The sequence below is a fragment of the Bubalus bubalis genome, chromosome 5 (assembly GCF_019923935.1).
Source record: "Bubalus bubalis isolate 160015118507 breed Murrah chromosome 5, NDDB_SH_1, whole genome shotgun sequence".
NCBI lineage: Eukaryota > Metazoa > Chordata > Mammalia > Artiodactyla > Bovidae > Bubalus > Bubalus bubalis.
Window position 1 is genome coordinate 42,592,617 of NC_059161.1, and position 19,082 is coordinate 42,611,698.

A 19,082-nucleotide genomic window follows, 5' to 3' on the forward strand; every position below is an offset into this window, starting at 1 on the left:
ACTGACCTAGAGCCAGACATCCTGGAATGTGAAGTCAAGTGGGCCTTAGAAAGCATCACTATGAACAAAGCTAGTAGAGATGATGGAATTCCAGTTGAGCTATTTCAAATCCTGAACGATGATGCTGTGAAAGTGCTGCACTCAATATGCCAGCAAATCTGGAAAGCTCAGCAGTGGCCACAGGACTGGAAAAGGTCAGTTTTCATTCCAGTCCCAAAGAAAGGCAATGTCAAAGAGTGCTCAAACTACCGCACATTCCACTCATTTCACACGCTAGTAAAGTAGTGCTCAAAATTCTCCAAGCCAGGCCTCAATAGTATGTTATCTATGAACTTCCAGATGTCCAAGCTGGTTTTAGAAAAGGCAAAGGAACCAGATATCAAATTGTCAACATCTGTTAGATCATTGAAATAGCAAGAGAGTTGCAGAAAAACATCTACTTCTGCTTTATTGACTATGCCATAGCCTTTTGACTATTGGATCACAACAAACTGTGGAAAATTCTTAAAGAGAAGTGAATACCAGGCCACCTCACGTGCCTCCTGAGAAATATGTATGCAGGTCAGGAAGCAACAGTTAGAACTGGACATGGAACAACAGACTACCTCCAGATCAGGAAAGGAGTATATCAAGGCTGTAAATTGTCACCCTGCTTATTTATGCAGAGTATATCATAAGAAATGCTGGACTGGATGAAATACAAGCTGGAATCAAGATTGCAGGGAGAAATATCAATAACCTCAGATATGCAGATGACACCACCCTCTTGGTAGAAGGTGAAGAAGAACTAAAGAGCATCTTGATGAAAGTGAAAGAGGAGAATGAAAAAGTTGGCTTAAAGCTCAACATTCATAAAAGTAAGACCATGACATCTGGTCCCATCACTTCATGGGAAATAGATGGGGAAACAGTGGAAACAGTGACAGGCTTTATTTTGGTGGTGATGAGGGGGTGCTCCAAAATCATTGCAGATGGTGACTACAGCCATGAAATAAAAGATGCTTACTCCTTGGAAGGAAATTTATGACCAACCTAGACAGCATATTAAAAAGCAAAGACATTACTTTGCCAACAAAAGTCCATCTAGTCAAAGCTATGGTTTTTCCAGTAGTCATGTATAGATGTGAGAGTTGGACTATAAATAAAGCTGACTGCTAAAGAATTGATGCTTTTGAACTGTGGCATTAGAGAAGACTCTTGAGAGTCCCTTGAACTGCAAGGAGATCCAACCAGTCCATCCTAAAGGAGATTAGTCCTGAATACTCATTGGAAGGAATGATGTTGAAGCTGAAACCCCAATACTTTGGCCACCTGATGGAAAGAACTGACTAACTGGAAAAGACCCTGATGCTGCAAAAGACAGAAGGCAGAAGTAGAAGGGGACGACAGAGGATGAGATGTTTGGATGGCATCACTGGCTCAATGGATATGAGTCTTAGTAAACTCCGGGAGTTGGTGATGAACAGGGAGGCATGGTGCACTGCAGTCCATGGGCTCGCAAAGAGTTGAACACCACTGAGCAACTGAACTGAACTGAACAGAGTAGATTTTGATCTTAATTTTGTTAAAATTTTATGCTGTTTTTTGGTTGCTTTTGCTACTTTTAAGTCCTTTAATGCTTGGTATTTTTTCCCTTTCTTTGTGTGTGTGTGTGTGTGTGATATGGTGTGTTTTGGGGTATTTCTTTAAATATGAAATGTTATATTCCTGTTGTGATTATCATTAAGATGACTATAATTTTTTGTAATGTATTTATTTCTCAAAACTTTATGGACTGAATCTGTCGATTCCAGCTGTGAACAAAGATGAAGTTTGTTTATTTCTATTTCCTCCCTTCCCTCATTCTTTATATGATTTTAGTTGATTAAATCACTTAGTGAAAAATTTATGCCTTTTTGTATATATTACTTGATGACCTATTAATCCTCAAATTTAAATAATAAAGAAATCAAGGTACTTACATTTTATTCTTTCTTATTTCCTAATTTTCATGGGTGATTAGTTATATAATTTTTATGCTTACAAGGTTTAAATATTTACATTCAGTTCTGTAAAAACAATCCCCATTTTCTTTCAAATAGATTCAGTGTACACTGCTTCTCTAGCATCTCTTTGAGCTGAAGTTTATTTTCTATTAGTCTCTTGAAGAAGGGAATCACATTCCTTGAGTTCTTTCTTGTTAAAAGCCATTTCTCACACTCTGATTGTTTTTTTCAAACATTCCATATTTACTAAATGTGTATTACCAGTTTACTGTATCAAAGTCTTAGCTTTAGCAAAAGTTTCCCCTTTAAAATTCTCACAGAATTGAATACAAATGTGAGGAAATTTTAGAACAGATCTAGAAGTTTTCCTGCGATACAAGTTTTGCTATTTTGGGTTTTTACATGTGCAAGGTTTATTTTAATAAATAAACTGTGACTGACATTTAAAAAATTGATCTTTAAACTACTTAGTCTCGAGCGTTTCACCACCTGATGAATTTTTCTGTTTCCTGACTCCTTGAAATCCAGCTTCATTGAGCAAAGTAAATGTTTTATGGAAAGGAGCTCAATTTTAGAGCTTGAGTGCTTGAGGTGAGTCTAAATTTTGATGGTGTAAACTGCTGTAAGTTAGTATAAGTACTCGAGATGCCTGTGAGGCAAGAGAGATGTGGTCAAGATGGTGGGAAAGAAGATCGACAGGGAGTCAGGAGATTAACAAAAATGAACTCTTCCAAATGGCAAGTTTGTTAAGAACTTTAGAAGAGGGCTCATTGTGAGGTAAATTATAATATATTCATAATTTTTTCAAGAGAACAAAAACTAAGAAAAGTAATCAAGGTTAGAAAGAAGACAGGCTTTTGACTGAAGGATCAATAGAAGAAAAAACACTTAACTTATGTGTAACTTCTTTGCAATTGATATCAGGCAGGTAGTGAAGAGAAAGTCCAGTGTTTTACCTCTTAGACAAAGGAATCCTTTGAGATGTTGTTGCTCGTCATGACAACAATATATTTCAAAGATTCCATTTTGGAATGGACATGGTTCTTGCCTAGAAAGTACTGATATGCCCAAATGGCTGGTAATGCTCACTGTCACTCCCGGGGAGGGAAGCCTTTGGTTCCTATGTTATCAGCACTTAAGGTAGCTCTGCAAACCAACAGCTTGTCAGCCAGTGGACAAAGGATATGAGTAGAAAATTCACAGAAGACGAGAAGTGATTGGTCAATACAGATTACAAGATGCTTAATCTTCCTCAAAGTCACAGAAATGCAAACCAGTAAAGTACCATTTCACAACAAATAAGTAAAAATAAAAACTAAAAACAAGTAAAATTTAAAAACTGATTATTAAAATATTGGCAAAGATCAAAGAAACTGGAACTTTCTCACACCACTGGAGGAAGTACAAATGACATAGCTACTTTGTAGAGCAATTTTCACATTTTAGAAAAATTGAAAAACTACATGCCAGAATTTTCAGCTGTTGGTCTATAGACAGAAACGTTTATAGAATTTGCAAACTTGGAGGCATGGGGAAGGATATTCACTGCAGCATTATTTTTATGACAAATTTAAGATATATTTTACATTCCATAAAATTTACCATTTTAAAGTGTACAACTCAGTAGTTTTAATTATAATTACAGATTTGTACAACCATCAGCACTACCTATGCAGCTATAACTACAAGAGATATAAATCTAGTCTGAAGTTGTCTTTAGATGTCTTCATCTGGTTTGGTATCAGGGCCTCATTGCATTAGTCAGACATGTTCAATCCTCTTCTACTTTTTTTAAAAGAGTTTATAAAATTGGTGTACAATTATCTTTAAACATTTGGTAGAACTTGAGATCAGCCCTGGGATTTCTTTGGAAGGAATGATGCTAAAGCTGAAACTCCAGTACTTTGGCCACCTCATGCAAAGAGTTGACTCATTGGAAAAGACTCTGATGCTGGGAGGGATTGGGGGCAGGAGGAAAAGGGGACGACAGAGGATGAGATGGCTGGATGGCATCACCGACTCAATGGACATGAGTTTGAGTGAACTCTGAGAGTTGGTGATGGACAGGGAGGCCTGCAATTCATGGGGTCGCAAAGAGTTGACATGACTTAGTGACTGAACTGAACTGAACTGAACCATTAAAGTAATTTGGTTCTGACATTCTTTTATAGGAAGGTTTTTGACTATTAATTTAATCTCTTGTTATAGTTCTGTTCCATCTTTTCCTACTTTTTGAGTCAGTGTTGACAGTGTGTGTCTCTATAAATCTCTCCATTTCATATGTTATGTAATCTGATGGAAATTATTCAGAGCATTCCCTTATGATCTTTTCAATTTTGGAAAGGTTCTTCTTCATTTTTAAAGCATAATTTTGCCAGATATAAAAATCTTAGTTGACAATTTTTTTTCCTCCCAGCCCTTTTCATATCACCCTACTACATTCTGCCATCTGTGTTTCTGATGACAAACCAGCTGTTAATCTTATGACAATATCTTATACAATAAGTGAACTGCTTTTCATTTGTTGCTTTTAAGATTTTCTCTTCGATTTTGGCTTTAGACATGCTGTTTCACATTCTCTGAACTTCCGTGTGTGGAGGTTAATGGCTTTTTGGGTCAAATTTGGGAAGCTTTTGGCCATTATTTCTACATATATTCTCCCTCTCCTTTCCTTCTGTTACTCATATTAGGCATATTTTAGTATACTTGATGATATACCATGAGTCTCTGAAACTTTATTTTTCCTGATTCTTTCAAATTTCTGCTTTTAAAACTGGATAACCCCAACTGACCTAGTTGCAAGTTTGATGATTTTGTCATCTGCTATTCAAATCTGCTGTTAAGCCCCTCTAAGTAAAATTTTCATTTTAGTTATACTTTTTACTTCAGAATTTCTATTTGACTGTGTTGTATAATTTCTATTTCCTTTTTGATATACCCTATTTGGTAAGAGAAACATTGTTTTTATATATATTTTTAAAACAGTTTCCTTTAGTTCTTTCACTATATTTTTTACAATCTATTAGAAGTCTTTGTCTAGTGGGTACGACATCTGGTTTTCTTAGCAACCATTTCTATTGGTCTTTTTTTCCCCCTGCATATGGACCATAGTTCCTTTTTTATTGCATGTCATAATTTTCATTAAAATATGGATATTTAAAATAACTTAATAGCAGCTCTAGTGATCATATTGCTCCCCTCTCAGAGTTTGTTGTTATGCTCATTATCGTTATTGTTGGTGGTGTTTTTTTGTGTGTGTGAATGTAAGTGACTTTCCTGGACTAATTCTGTAAAGTCCATATTCTTGGTCACATATGGCCACTTTCTTTGCTCAGTTAGCTAATGATTGTGCTCTGTTAGTTGCTCAATCGTGTCCAACTCTTCACTACCCCATGGACTGCAGCCTACCAGACTCCCCTGTCCATGTGATTCTCCAGGCAAGAACACTGGAGTGGGTAGCCTATTCTTTTCTCCAGGAGATATTCCTGACCGAGAAATCAAACCAGGGTCTCCTTCATTGCAGGCAGATTCTTCACCAGCTGAGCTACCAGCTAATGATTAGACAGAGATTTTCTTAAGGGTTTTGAACCACTAAGTCTTCCTTCCTTTGCCAAGGAGCTCTGTCTGTGTGCATGTGTTGTTGTTGAATGCCTTCCACACTTGCAGCAGTTTACAACACTGCCTTAGCCTTTGCTCCCTGATTGCAGAGCCTTAACGTTGCCCAAAGGTAAGAGATTAGAACCTTCTCAGGTTTTTCCCTGGCATGTGCAGAGCCCTGAACATGATTCCCAGAAATGTGTCAGAGCTTTCAAAACCTCCTATGGGCACTTATTTTTCAATTTTTTTCTTCTTTGTCAGCCTCTTATTTGCTCCAGCTGGTATTGCCACCTCTGGGAGATACATGTTAAACAATTACCACTGATTGGTTTGGGCAGTTGCTCTGAGAATAAAGCTGTTTGCACTGAAAAATCTCTGAGTCAGGTAAAACAGTGACAGGCCCTATGAACAGTAACTTCTCAGGGAGATAACAAAAAAGTCAAATAGTAATCGTTCCCTAAAGGATTTGGGAAATCTACGAACATATTCTGCCCTCTCTAGTAGTGGCTAGGCTGCTGATTTTCACAGCTACCATGGTATTGGGGTTCTTGGTTTTCAGCTATTTTTAAAAATAAACATTTCTTACATGATTGCATTAATTAATCCCCCAAGTTATAAAAAAATTAGATTTTGCTAGTGTTCTCATTGCTTTTATAGAAGAATAAATTTTTAGAGGTTTTACTCCATCATTGGCTTACCAGGTGACACCAGTGGTAAAGAACCTGGTTGCCAGTGCAAGAGACACAGAGACGAGGATTGGATCCCTGGGTCTGGCACATCTGCTGGAAGAGGGAAGGGCAACCCACTCCAGTATTCTTGCCTGGAGAATCCCTTGGACAGAGGAGCCTGATGAGCTATGGTCCATAGGGTCACAAAGAGTTGGACATGACTAAAGCAACTTAGCACACATGCACAGACTCCACCATTATGAAAGTACTTACACAGCCTTACTTTTAATAGGAAAAAAATTGTAAAAATATGTTATACTAAGAGAATGGACAGTTAATTGTGATCTCTGTACAGTGGAACTCAGCAGTTAAAATAACGGACTAAGAGTATAAATCTGTACATGGATAGCTACAAAAACCAAATTGTAGAATTATACCTACAGTAAAAATATTTATATAATTAAGACACATAAAACACACTAATATTTTTGATATGTGTATATATTGAAAGAAAATTATTTTTACAAAACACAGGCTGGGAGGGTAAATACCTATGCACAAGTGATGGAGATTTGGAATAAAAAAATAAGAGCAACTTTCCCCATGTTTATTTATAGTATTTATTCTTTTATGAAGAAAACATGGACACATGAATGTTTGCTATATTATTTGTGTGGTTTTCTCTATTTGAACTCCGGAAAAAAGAAGAACGTCATAATGGTTTGGGTTCTGTTCTCTGGTAATTCACTTGACTGTTCAATTTTTTATAATCTATGGGTGAACAGAAAAGACAAGACAAGAGTAAGATAAATAACTGCTGAGTCACAATTGGGTCTGTTATAAAATGATTTTGAAATGGATTTCAAATCTGGAATGTCAAATTCTGGTTTTCATTCTTCTTTAAAAAAAATAATCACAAGCTCAAACCATACAGAAAAAACGTGAATCATTCCCTTCAGCCTTCCTAAAATCTCCATAGTATGTCTCTGCTCCAGTGACGGAAATGAAACAATCGACAGAGTTTCTCTTCTCTCCAAATTCTTGGTTTGTAATGCCTCCATAGCTTTCCAGTGGAGGGAAAAGGAGTTACTTTACAGTTATAACCACTTGAAAGAATTATCACCTCATTTCCAGAGATTCCTGACATCCCATTATAGGAGCACAGATATCAGTTCTATTTTACAAGCAGTAAGTGGGGTTATTTGAATTGCCATGATACATAATTTTTCTCACAGACTATTTGACAAGGTAAAATGAAAAACAAACCTAAGCCTAGTCCCTCTTGACCTGTTACTCAGCCGGAGAAAGCATCAAAAAGAGTTGTCATTACCACGTGGAACCACTAGGTGTCACTAAAGATAAAGCTTGTATACATTAGCGACTACAACTAGGAAAACAGAAAAGGCAAGCGCAATTCATCATGTTAATTGAGAGAATTGAAATTTCCACCTTCATTTGACACAATGGAAAATGGCTTAATACCTAGCTTAATACCCCTAGGAAATGGTTTCAGGCCCAGTCATATCTGTGCATGGACCCATTTGGGTTGGCAAAAGCATTTAGCAGAAAAATAACAAAATGACCTCACAAAAAACTCAAGAAGTATGTTATAGAATGACTTTGTTAATAAAATGAGGTTAAAATTTCAAGCCTCAAGTTCTGGAGTCCCTCTTGGGAATTGTGTCTAAAATTTCAACAGCTGCCTCCAGGTGGCAGTGAGTCAGATAAATTAAATTCTCTTTAGACAAGGAAATTGAGATATAATTTTTTTTCAAATTAATTTTTACTTTTCTCTATAATTTCCCCCATTTATGTCTTTATCCTGAAAAACAAAACTGGCAGATAGTATAAATTAAGTACATATTTGCTGGATGAATACTATGAATCAAGGGAAGGAAATCAGTATTTATTTAGTTCCTCTTTATGCCTTGTTCTCTTCTGGCTTTCTTTCATTCCCCTTTTACCTAATCTTCACAAAAAAACCCTGTGAGGTAGTTATTGTAATCATGGGTAAGTACAAGCAATACTCACAGCATATAAAGACAAATGGTCTTTACTTTTATCTCTCAGTTCAGTTCAGTTCAGTTCAGTCGCTCAGTCATGTCTGACTCTTTGCGACCCCATGAATCGCAGCACGCCAGGCCTCCCTGTCCATCACCAACTCCTGGAGTTCACTGAGACTCATGTCCATCAAGTCAGTGATGCCATCCAGCCATCTCATCCTCTGGCGTCCCCTTCTCCTCCTGCCCCCAATCCCTCCCAGCATCAGAGTCTTTTCCAATGAGTCAACTCTTCGCATGAGGTGGCCAAAGTACTGGAGTTTCAGTTTCAGCATCATTCCCTCCAAAGAAATCCCAGGGCTGATCTCCTTCAGAATGGACTGGTTGGATCTCCTTGCAGTCCAAGGGACTCTCAAGAGTCTTCTCCAACACCACAGTTCAAAAGCATCAATTCTTCGGCGTTCAGCCTTCTTCACAGTCCAACTCTCACATCCATACATGACCACAGGAAAAACCATAGCCTTGACTAGATGGACCTTTGTTGGCAAAGTAATGTCTCTGCTTTTGAATATGCTATCTAGGTTGGTCATAACTTTCCTTCCAAGGAGTAAGCGTCTTTTAATTTCATGGCTGCAGTCACCATCTGCAGTGATTTTGGAGCCCAGAAAAATAAAGTCTGACACTGTTTCCACTGTTTCCCCATCTATTTCCCATGAAGTGATGGGACCAGATGCCATCATCCCTTAAACCTTTATTCAGTAGGAAAATTCTTTCCCTGCTCCTGGATAAAACCTTCAGGCACACCTAGGATATATGATCTCCTATTGATACTAAAACATCCTATGATCACTTTCAGTGGTAGAACTGTCACAATTTGATAATGAAAACTGTACAATTTCATGTAATAACACAACTTATTTCACTCAAAATCACAACTTACCTTCCCCAAGCTGGGGCTGGTGGTGGTCTGGCAGCTTCCAAAAGTGACTAACATACTCTTCTCAGCTCCTATGGTACTTCTACTCATCTCCTTTCTGACTCCCTAACATACTTTGGAAAGAAGAAGAGACAACAAGGGAAGTAAATGGTCTTTTTTTGAATGGTGCTTTTGAGATAGAAACATTTGATTGCACTTTCAAAGGTTCAAGCTAAGCATTTTCTTCTAGCTGGCCACTCTCTCTCAGTCTTTCATATATTTTAAATTTCTTTATTTTATGTCAAATTTATCTTTAATATACCTTTCTTGATTACATACTGTGGTATTCCCTCCTTCTATAATAATAGAAGTCCCAAGTTTTAGCTGAGCCCACGGTCCCTTGCAATAAGGACTTCATTTCCCACTCACCTGTATCATGTTGCTAAGTCACTTCAGTCGTGTCCGACTCTGTGCCACCCCATAGACGGCAGCCCACCAGGCTCCCCTGTCCCTGGGATTCTCCAGGCAAGAACACTGGAGTGGGTTGCCATTTCCTTCTCCAATGCATGAAAGTGAAAACTGAAAGTGAAGTCTCTCAGTCGTGTCCAACCCTCAGCGACCCCATGGACTGCAGCCTTCCAGGCTCCTCCATCCATGGGATTTTCCAGGCAAGAGTACTGGAGTGGGGTGCCATTGCCTTCTCCCTGTATTATGATCTATGTACAAATTCTTGAAGCATCCTTAAATGGAGAGGCTAGCTTTGTTTTTCCTTTCCTCTTTCATATCAGCTGGAGCAAGGACATAGTCTTGCAGGCTCTGTGACAGTGAGGTGGAAGCCCTGTGTTGAGGGCCTTGGCAATCATGGAACTGACTTGGCAGCTTTGTATACATAGGCTTCTTTTAATGAAGATAGGTAAACTTCTAGTCTACTGCTTTAAGTTTTTATCACCTGCAGACAAGCAAACTCCTAAGTGATAGATTTGGAAAAGACCCTGATGCTGGGAAAGATTGAAGGTGGGAGGAGAAGGGGATGACAGAGGATGAGATGGTTAGATGGTATCACTGGCTTGATGGACATGAGTTTGACTGGGACATGGACCAGGAGTTGGTGATGGACAGGGAAGCCTAGCGTGCTGCAGTCCATGGCGTCACAAAGAGTCAGACATGATTGAGTAACTGAACTGAAATGAGAGGAACATACAAGTAAATGAGACTTAATTTTAGAAGAGGTTTGTTAATGAAGAAAATCAAGATTAAGAAAATGGCCTTTAACTTTTATCACTTTACATTCATGACACTGTATGAGGTTCTAGAAGAAGAGTAAAGGTGAAGTAAAGGAGGTTCTGCCCACAAGAGGTCACTCTCATCCTCTTCTCATCCTTCCCATGCCAGACTCTGAATCAACACCCTGAGGCTGATTTCTTCTCCAACATTCCATAGCTGCTGCTTCTCTGTTCTCTGAGGCAGCACGCCTTGTTTTTTCCTTATTAAATTCCAAGAATATCTACTGACATCCGGGGAAATAAGTAAAGAATGAAAGAATGTTGCCATGGTGTTTTCATGCTTAATTTCCTATAATTATATTTCTCTTAGATAAATTATGTATTATAATGTGTTATAAAAATATATAGGAAGAAATCAGATTTTTTTTTCCTAAAATGGTAAATTCTCTGTCACATTCTGAGACTGTTTCCACAAGAGACTTCCAGTTCAAGGACATACTCCATGAACAAAAGATTCTATAGTTACTGCCTCTTTTTTGCAAGTTCATGTTGCACATTAGCATATTAAATGGCAGAGTACTCCTGAGGTGCTCTCAGAAATGCGTTTAATTTTCTTTAACCTAGCATTTTCCAATCTCATTTTATTAGGGGACCCTTTCATCCTATGGCATCTATTAACATGTATTAGTACAGCACCCTCTGCATCCTGGGGTGTCACAGTGAGCCTTTCATGTTGTCTACAAGTTTGATCACTGATTGAATAATAACAGTCTTTCATAATTTTCAGATAGAAGTTAGGCTTATGCAGAGCATTTCCTTAGTTTGAAGTAATTTTCTCATAAATTTTACTTAAAACTCTGGTATCAATGACTGATTTTCTGTTTGACAAAATAAATGTACAAGTAACAATCATTATTACTGAAAAAAATTTTTAAAGAGACAATTATAGATTTAGGCTTATTTTTCCAAAGTAATAGTTTCCATGGTTGTGATTTTATGTTATGAATATATGGTATTGTATGTTTGTTAGAAAAGTATTTGTGGGTCTTTTGATAAAATGTATTTTGATACTGTCTTTGGTTGTGTGTGTGTGCATGGATGTTCAGTCGTATCCTCTGACTCTTTGCAATCCCATGGACTATAGACAGCCAGGCTCCCCTGTCCATGGAATTTTCCAAGCAGGAATACTGGAGTGGGTTGCCATTTCTTTCTCCAGGAGATCTTCCTGACCCAGAGATTGAACTCTTGCCTGTTGTGTCTCCTGCTTTGACAGGCAGGTTCTTTACCAGCTGAGTCAACAGGGAACCCCATCTCATGGTAAATCTTAAAGGTACAACTGAGGAGCTAGAGAACCTTCACTCTTTGGATTGAGTGATGAAAGCGTGAAAGAGCAGGAAGGCAATTGGGGGAGGGACTTGAGAGCAGGGAAAAGAGGGAGGAGGAAACATTGCTTTCTTATTAATGAAAGCACTACAAAGTCCACCCTTCCCATGTTTATAAACTGACCTAAAGAAATGTCAATAACCTCAGATATGCAGATGACACCACCGTTATGGCAGAAAGTGAAGAACTAAAGAGCCTCTTGATGAAAGTGAAAGAGGATAGGGGAAAAGTTGGCTTAAAGCTCAACATTCAGGAAACTAAGATCATAGCATCTGGTCCCATCACTTCATGGCAAATAAATGGGGAAACAGTGGAAACAGTGGCTGACTTTATTTTTGGGGGCTCCAAAATCACTGCAGATGGTGATTGCAGACATGAAATAAAAAGACGCTTACTCCTTGGAAGGAAAGTTATGTCCAACCTAGACAGCATATTAAAAAGCAGAGGCATTACTTTGTCAACAAAGGTCCGTCTAGTCAAGGCTATGTTTTTTCCAGTAGTCATGTATGGATGTGAGAGTTGGACTATAAAGAAAGCTGAGTGCAGAAGCATTGATGTTTTTGAACTGTGGTATTGGAGAAACTCTTGAGAGACCCTTGGAGTGCAAGGAGATCCAACCAGTCGATCCTAAAAGAGGTCAGTCCTGGGTGTTCATTGGAAGGACTGATGTTGAAGCTGAAACTCCAATACTTTGGCCACCTGATGTGAAGAGCTGACTCATTTGAAAAGCCCCTGATGCTGGGAAAGATTGAGGGCAGGAGGAGAAGGGGACGACAGAGGATAAGATGGTTGGATGGCATCACTGACTCAATGGACATGAGTTTGAGCAACCTCTGGGAGTTGATGATGGACAGCAAGGCCTGGCATGCTGCAGTTCATGGGGTCACAAAGAGTCGGACACGACTGAGCGACTGAACTGAACTGAGAGAAATGTCCTTGTTTTTTTCCCCCAGGTACCTCTCTTTCTTCTCTTTACATTGTATTTCAAAATGGAAAGGACATGGTTAAAATGAGCAAAGGCCATTCTGGTTTTTTACTACCTAGCATTTAATTATAGGAATGATAAATATATGAAGCTAAAAATAATGCCTAGTGGAAAACAATCCCTAATGGAAAAATCAACAGGAAGGCAGGATGCTGGCCCCATCACTAACATGTACATTGTAGTTTAGAGTTCCATTGTATTTGATTTTTTATTTGGTTATTTTAAGCTTTTAATTAATCAGGATATTTCTTTAAAACTATAGCTGAATAATTATACCACATTTTTGTAAAAAAAGAATTAAACTTTCCACCTTCACATTAAAGAAAATTCTTCCAACAGTTGGCCTTAATTTTTTTAAGTTTAATTTCTGGAAAACTGGCAATTTGATGAGGTAGAGGGTGGAAGAAGGACCTAGTTATATATCACATTTTCATTTAGATATGGTAATTTTCAGGATGTACCATTGAATTTAGAATGAAATTCTTATAATGGGAAAAAAAGGAGGAAAGTCCATAAACAATTTTAGCATGCAATCTGTTTCATAGTAAAATGTGAGAATTGTTACAAAGTGACTCCCCCATGGAAGTCTTTAAATATGAAAAATCCATAATACTCTTGGTAGTCCACCATCAAGTTTTTTAATTTAAAAGATTTATGTAATGTGTAGGGCACCGGACATTATGTAATAATTTTCTGTCCTTTCACACCATATTTCTCCATTCAACAAGAGCAAATAAACAAAAAAGACTCTCATAAAAGTATGATCTAGTCCCATCAGTTCAGTCACTCAGTTGTGTCTGACTCTTTGAGACCCCATGAATCACAGCACACCAGGCCTCCCTGTCCATCACCAACTACCGGAGTTCACCCAAAGTCATGTGCATCGAGTCGGTGATGCCATCCAGCCATCTCATCCTCTGTCGTCCCCTTCTCCTCCTGCCCTCAATCCTTCCCAGCATCAGGGTGTTTTCCAATGAGTCAACTCTTCGCATCAGGTGGCCAAAGTATTGGCTTTTCAGCTTCAGTATCAGTCCTTCCAATGAACACCCAGGACTGATCTCCTTTAGGATGGACTGGTCGGATCTCCTTGCAGTCCAAGAGACTCTCAAGAGTTGTCTCCAACACCACAGTTCAAAAGCATCAATTCTTCAGTGCTCAGCTTTCTTCACAATCCAACTCTCACATCCATACATGACCACTGGAAAAACCATAGCCTTGACTAGATGGACCTTTGTTGGCAAAGTAATATCTCTGCTTTTGAATATGCTATCTAGGTTGGTCATAACTTTCCTTCCAAGGAGTAAGCATCTTTTAATTTCATGGCTGCAATCACCATCTGCAGTGATTTTGGAGCCCCAAAATATAAAGTCAGCCACTGTTTCCCCATCTATTTCCCATGATGTGATGGGACCAGATGCCATGATCTTCGTTTTCTGAATGTTGAGCTTCAAGCGCACTTTTTCACTCTCCTCTTTCACCTTCATCAAGAGGCTTTTTAGTTCCTCTTCACTTTCTGCCATAAGGGTGGTGTCATCTGCATATCTGAGCTTATTGATTTTTCTCCTGGCAATCTTGATTCCAGCTTGTGCTTCTTCCAGCCCAGCGTTTCTCATGATGTACTCTGCATATAAGTTAAATAAGCAGGGTGACAGTATACAGCCTTGATGTACTCCTTTTCCTATTTGGAACTAGTCTGTTGTTCCATGTCCAGTTCTAATGTTGCTTCCTGACCTGCATATAGGTTTCTCAAGAGGCAGATCAGATGGTCTGGTATTCCCATCTCTTTCAGAATTTTCCACGGTTTATTGTGATCCACACAGTCAAAGGCTTTGGCATAGTCAATAAAGCAGAAATAGATGTTTTTCTGGAACTCTCTTGCTTTTTCAATGATCCAGCAGATGTTGGCAATTTGATCTCTGGTTCCTCTGCCTTTGCAACACTCAGGCTTATTTTATTTTCAAAGTATTAAGATGAAAACATTAAAGAATATGTTGAAGAGATTAAAAAGTATAAAAATTTAGAGACTGATGATAACCTTACTACCCTCAAGGTCACCCTCTAGAATGAGAAGAAAACAATAAACAAAATCAAAATATAGGGTGTGATTTGGTTATAAATCCTGCCGAAAAAAGGAAAAAATAAAGTAGAGAAGAGGGAGCAGAGATTTTGATTTTGGGCATAAGAGGAGGGGATGTAATTTGCAGTTTTAAATAATGTGGATAGCAAATGCTTCAGTAAGAAAGTGATACTTTGGCAAAGACTAAAAGGAGTGATGGAGAAACCATGCATCTACCTGGAATGAGGGCATTCCAGTAAGGGAAACAGCAAGGGTGTAGGCTATGGGACCAAAGCATTCTTGGACTCCTTGAAGAGACCACTGTTGACTGAAAAAAAATATGAAAGTCTTGGGTTAAGTTTTATTCAGGGTAAAATAAGGACTATTACCCCAGAGATAGCATTTCAGATAGCTCTGAGAAATTACTCCAAAGAGGGGGCGGGGCGGGTGGGGGGTCAGTATACATATAATTTTGATGAAAGGGGAGTACATGCAATCAAACACAGAATTTTTGCAGAATGTTGCTGCTAGTCTTGTGAAAGTTATTGCTAGTCCTGTCACTGTGAAGGACTAATGCTTTTCTAGATACAAGCAGATGCAAGAATTGAGCTCATAAAATCTTCTCCTGAAAATACCTAACTATCTGAAAGCCTGTCCTGCTATTTTTTCCCAGAGCACAGAGTAACTCATTCCTGATTTGCTCCCTGAGTTCCTTTCAGGGGGTGTTGAAGGTCAGTAGCTATAGTAGCTCATAATTTGATCCTTTTAGAGGTAGATGGCAAGCGCCAATTTGCAGTTGATACCAATATAGTTGGGCATAAGTGAGAAAGGATTCAACTATTAGGACAGAAGGTGAAAGAGAAACCTCATAGGCTAGTATAGTCACCTCGCAGATATTATGCATGAGAAAAGAATCTATTAGAGACTTTAGGTAGAAGATGGACATAATCTGACATATCATTCTGATCTCTTTTGAGAAGTATATAGAGCAGTTAAGAGGTATTTGTAATAATTCAAGCAAGAGATGATGTTTCTGAGCCAGGGTTAATGCAGTGCAGGTAAGAACAATGGTGAGATTCTGACTTTATTTTCAAAGTAGGGTGTCTGTATTAGGTGATGGATTGGATGTGGAGAAAAAGAGAAATTATGAGGAAATAGAAGGATGGACATCCCATTCTGTAACAAAGGAAGTCTAGGGAGGGAGTGAAGAGCAAGGATGGTATAGAAAATAAGGAGTTTAACTTTTGTATACTAATTATGCAGATGTTCTAGTAGAGATGTAGACATATGGATATGAGAGTTTAGCCTGTGATACGGGATGCATCATAAGACTCTGAAGAACATATGAATTAGTCAACAGAAGGTGCAGGGAAAATGAGTTATTCAGGAGAAATTAGTTTGGGGGTTAAATTTACACTGTATAGCAAAAGGAATTTAAGTTGGACTAGAGAAGTCAATGTTTAAAAAATAATAGGAAAAATGTTCAGATTTCTGACCTCTGAATGAAAAAAGATCTGAGTATAACAATAATGGAAAAATCAAAAGGGAAAATATTGGTAGCTTTATGCACCTGCAAGTTTGAAATACCATCAAAAACATAATGTGAATAACAGTATTTATTTGTTGTTGTTCAGTTGCTCAGCCATGTCCGACTCTTTGTGACCCCTTGGACTGCAGCATGCCAGGCTTCCCCATCCTTCACCATCTTGTGGAGTTTTCTCAAACTCTATTTAGTAAGTGATGCTATCCAATGGCACCCCACTCCAGTACTCTTGCCTAGAAAATCCCATGGATGGAGGAGCTTGGTAGGCTGCAGTCCATGGGGACACTAAAAGTTGGACCTGACTGAGCGACTTCACTTTCACTTTTCACTTTCATGCATTGGAGAAGGAAATGGCAACCCACTCCAGTGTTCTTGCCTGGAGAATCCCAGGGAAGAGGGAGCCTGGTGGGCTGCCGTCTCTGGGATCGCACAGAGTCGGACACGACTGAAGCGACTTAGCAGCAGCAGCAGCAGCTATCCAACCATCTCATCCTCTTTCGCCCCCTTCTCCTCATGCCCTCAATCTTTCCCAGCATCAGGGTCTTTCCCAATGAGTCTGCTCTTCGCATCAGGTGGTCAAGATACTGGAGTTTCAGCTTCAGCATCAGTCCTTCCAATGAACATTCAGGATTGATTTCCTTTAGGATTGACTGGTTTGATCTCCTTGCTGTTCAAGGGACTTTCAAAAGTCTTCTTCAGCACCACAGCTCAAAAGCATCAATTCTTTGTCACTCAGTCTTCTTTATGGTCCAATAACAGAATAGGGGAAAATATATCATAGATATGACAAATGTGACTCAATAGTCTTATATAAACAGGTTTTATAAAACAGTGATAAAAAGACTAAAATTCAGCACAAAAAAAGTGAAAGGTCATGAGGATACAATTTATGGAAAAAGGAAAGGTCAGTAAATATATTTTAAGTATTCAAACTGACCAGTAATCAAAATGATGAAAATTAAAATAAAGCACTCCCCCATCATTTTTCTTTTATCTTTTGCTTATCAACATGTCTGTTCCCAGCCATTCTGCAGGAGAACTCCGAGTGGGGCTAGACTCAGACCCTGTCATCTTCTTCTGAGAATGCACACTTGCACCTTCCTGACACATAATTCAGAAATGTAAATCCTTGGAATAGTTCATGCCCTGTGACACAACAGTCACATTTCAAAAGATTGAAAGGAGATTCAATAGAAAGTTTGTTTACAAAGATATCCATCACAGTATGGTTTATACTGTGAAACATAAGAATAATGCAACTACTAACAAAAGCAAAATGATTGCCCCAGACCTGGAGGATCTCCTGGGCAAACCATAGGATTTTGAGAAATGTCAAGCTACTAAATTTTGTATAATATATCACAAAGCTAACTGATATGCTTAATCACTCAAGCCCAGGGAGCAACTATTCTATTATTATGTGCTGTGCTGTGCTTAGTTGCTCAGTCATGTCTGACTCTCTGCAACCTCATGGACTGTAGCCCACCAGGCTCCTCTGTCCATGGGGATTCTCCAGCCAAGAATACTAGAGTGGGTGGCCATGCTTTCCTCCAGGGGATCTTCCCAACCCAGGGATCGAACCCAGGTCTCCCGTATTGCAGGTGGATTCTTTACCATCTGAGTCACCAGGGAAGCCCAAGAGTACTGGAGTGGGTAGCCTATCCCTTCTCCAGGGTAACTTCCTGACTCAGGAATCGAACTGGGTTCTCCTGTATTGCAGATGGATTCTTTATCAGCTGAGCTACCAGGGAAGCCCAATAGTACAAGTGAACCAGCAGGCAAAGGGGACACATTTTGTGCTCCTCTTACCTCATTCTCCATACTTTCACCTCCAGAAATGTAGGCTTTATCACGGGTGGAAGTTCTCCATGTTAACTTTGCGTGGCATTGTAATCCCATAGGGCCATAGGAGAAGCCTGAGCAAAGGCTTATCTGACCTTCGGTACTTCAGGAGAGCTATCTGTCTCCCACTGCTTTTCCAGCTATTCTTGTAAGACTCTAGCTGTCCCTTTAGTCTGTGTAGTGGGAAGAAAGTGTGGACCATAGTTAACTGAATTAATAAAGTCATACTTCAGAGTGCAGAAAAGCATCTATCACCTTTTGTCAGGTGACTGGGCTTCCCTGGTGGCTCAGATGGTAAAGAATCTGCCTGCAATGCAGGAGACCCAGGTTCGACCCCTGAGTCAGGAAGATCCCCTGAAGAAGGAAATGGCAACCCACTCCAGTATTCTTGCCTAGAAAATTCCACAGCTCCACAGCATGGAGCCTGGTGGGCAACAGGCCATGGGATTGTGGAGCCAGACACGACTGCGTGACTTTCACTCCCTCACTTCCTGAAAAGGAAAGGCAGGGAATTCAAATGACATTTGAATGTTGGAAAAACAGGTTGTCATTTCTTGGCAGCACAGTCTAGTTCTTTCTTAAGGACGTTGGGTGGAAATTTTTCCCTCCCTTCATTTTTTTCAGCTCATATGTATTTCCAGGGAAATCCAATCCTTATATTTCTGATTCATTTGCACTTAACTCATCACAGTGTTTTTCAAGAATATTTCCAGTGGGCCTTTAAAACATGACTCCATTTATTGGACAAATGAGTTCTTCTTGCTGCCTATCCCAGGTAGCACACACACAAGGAGGAAGTGACATTCTCTAGAAAAATCATTGGAATGTACCTTCATGAGGGAAGCAGGACCCTACTGGATAGATGGCTTTAGTGCTTTTCATGC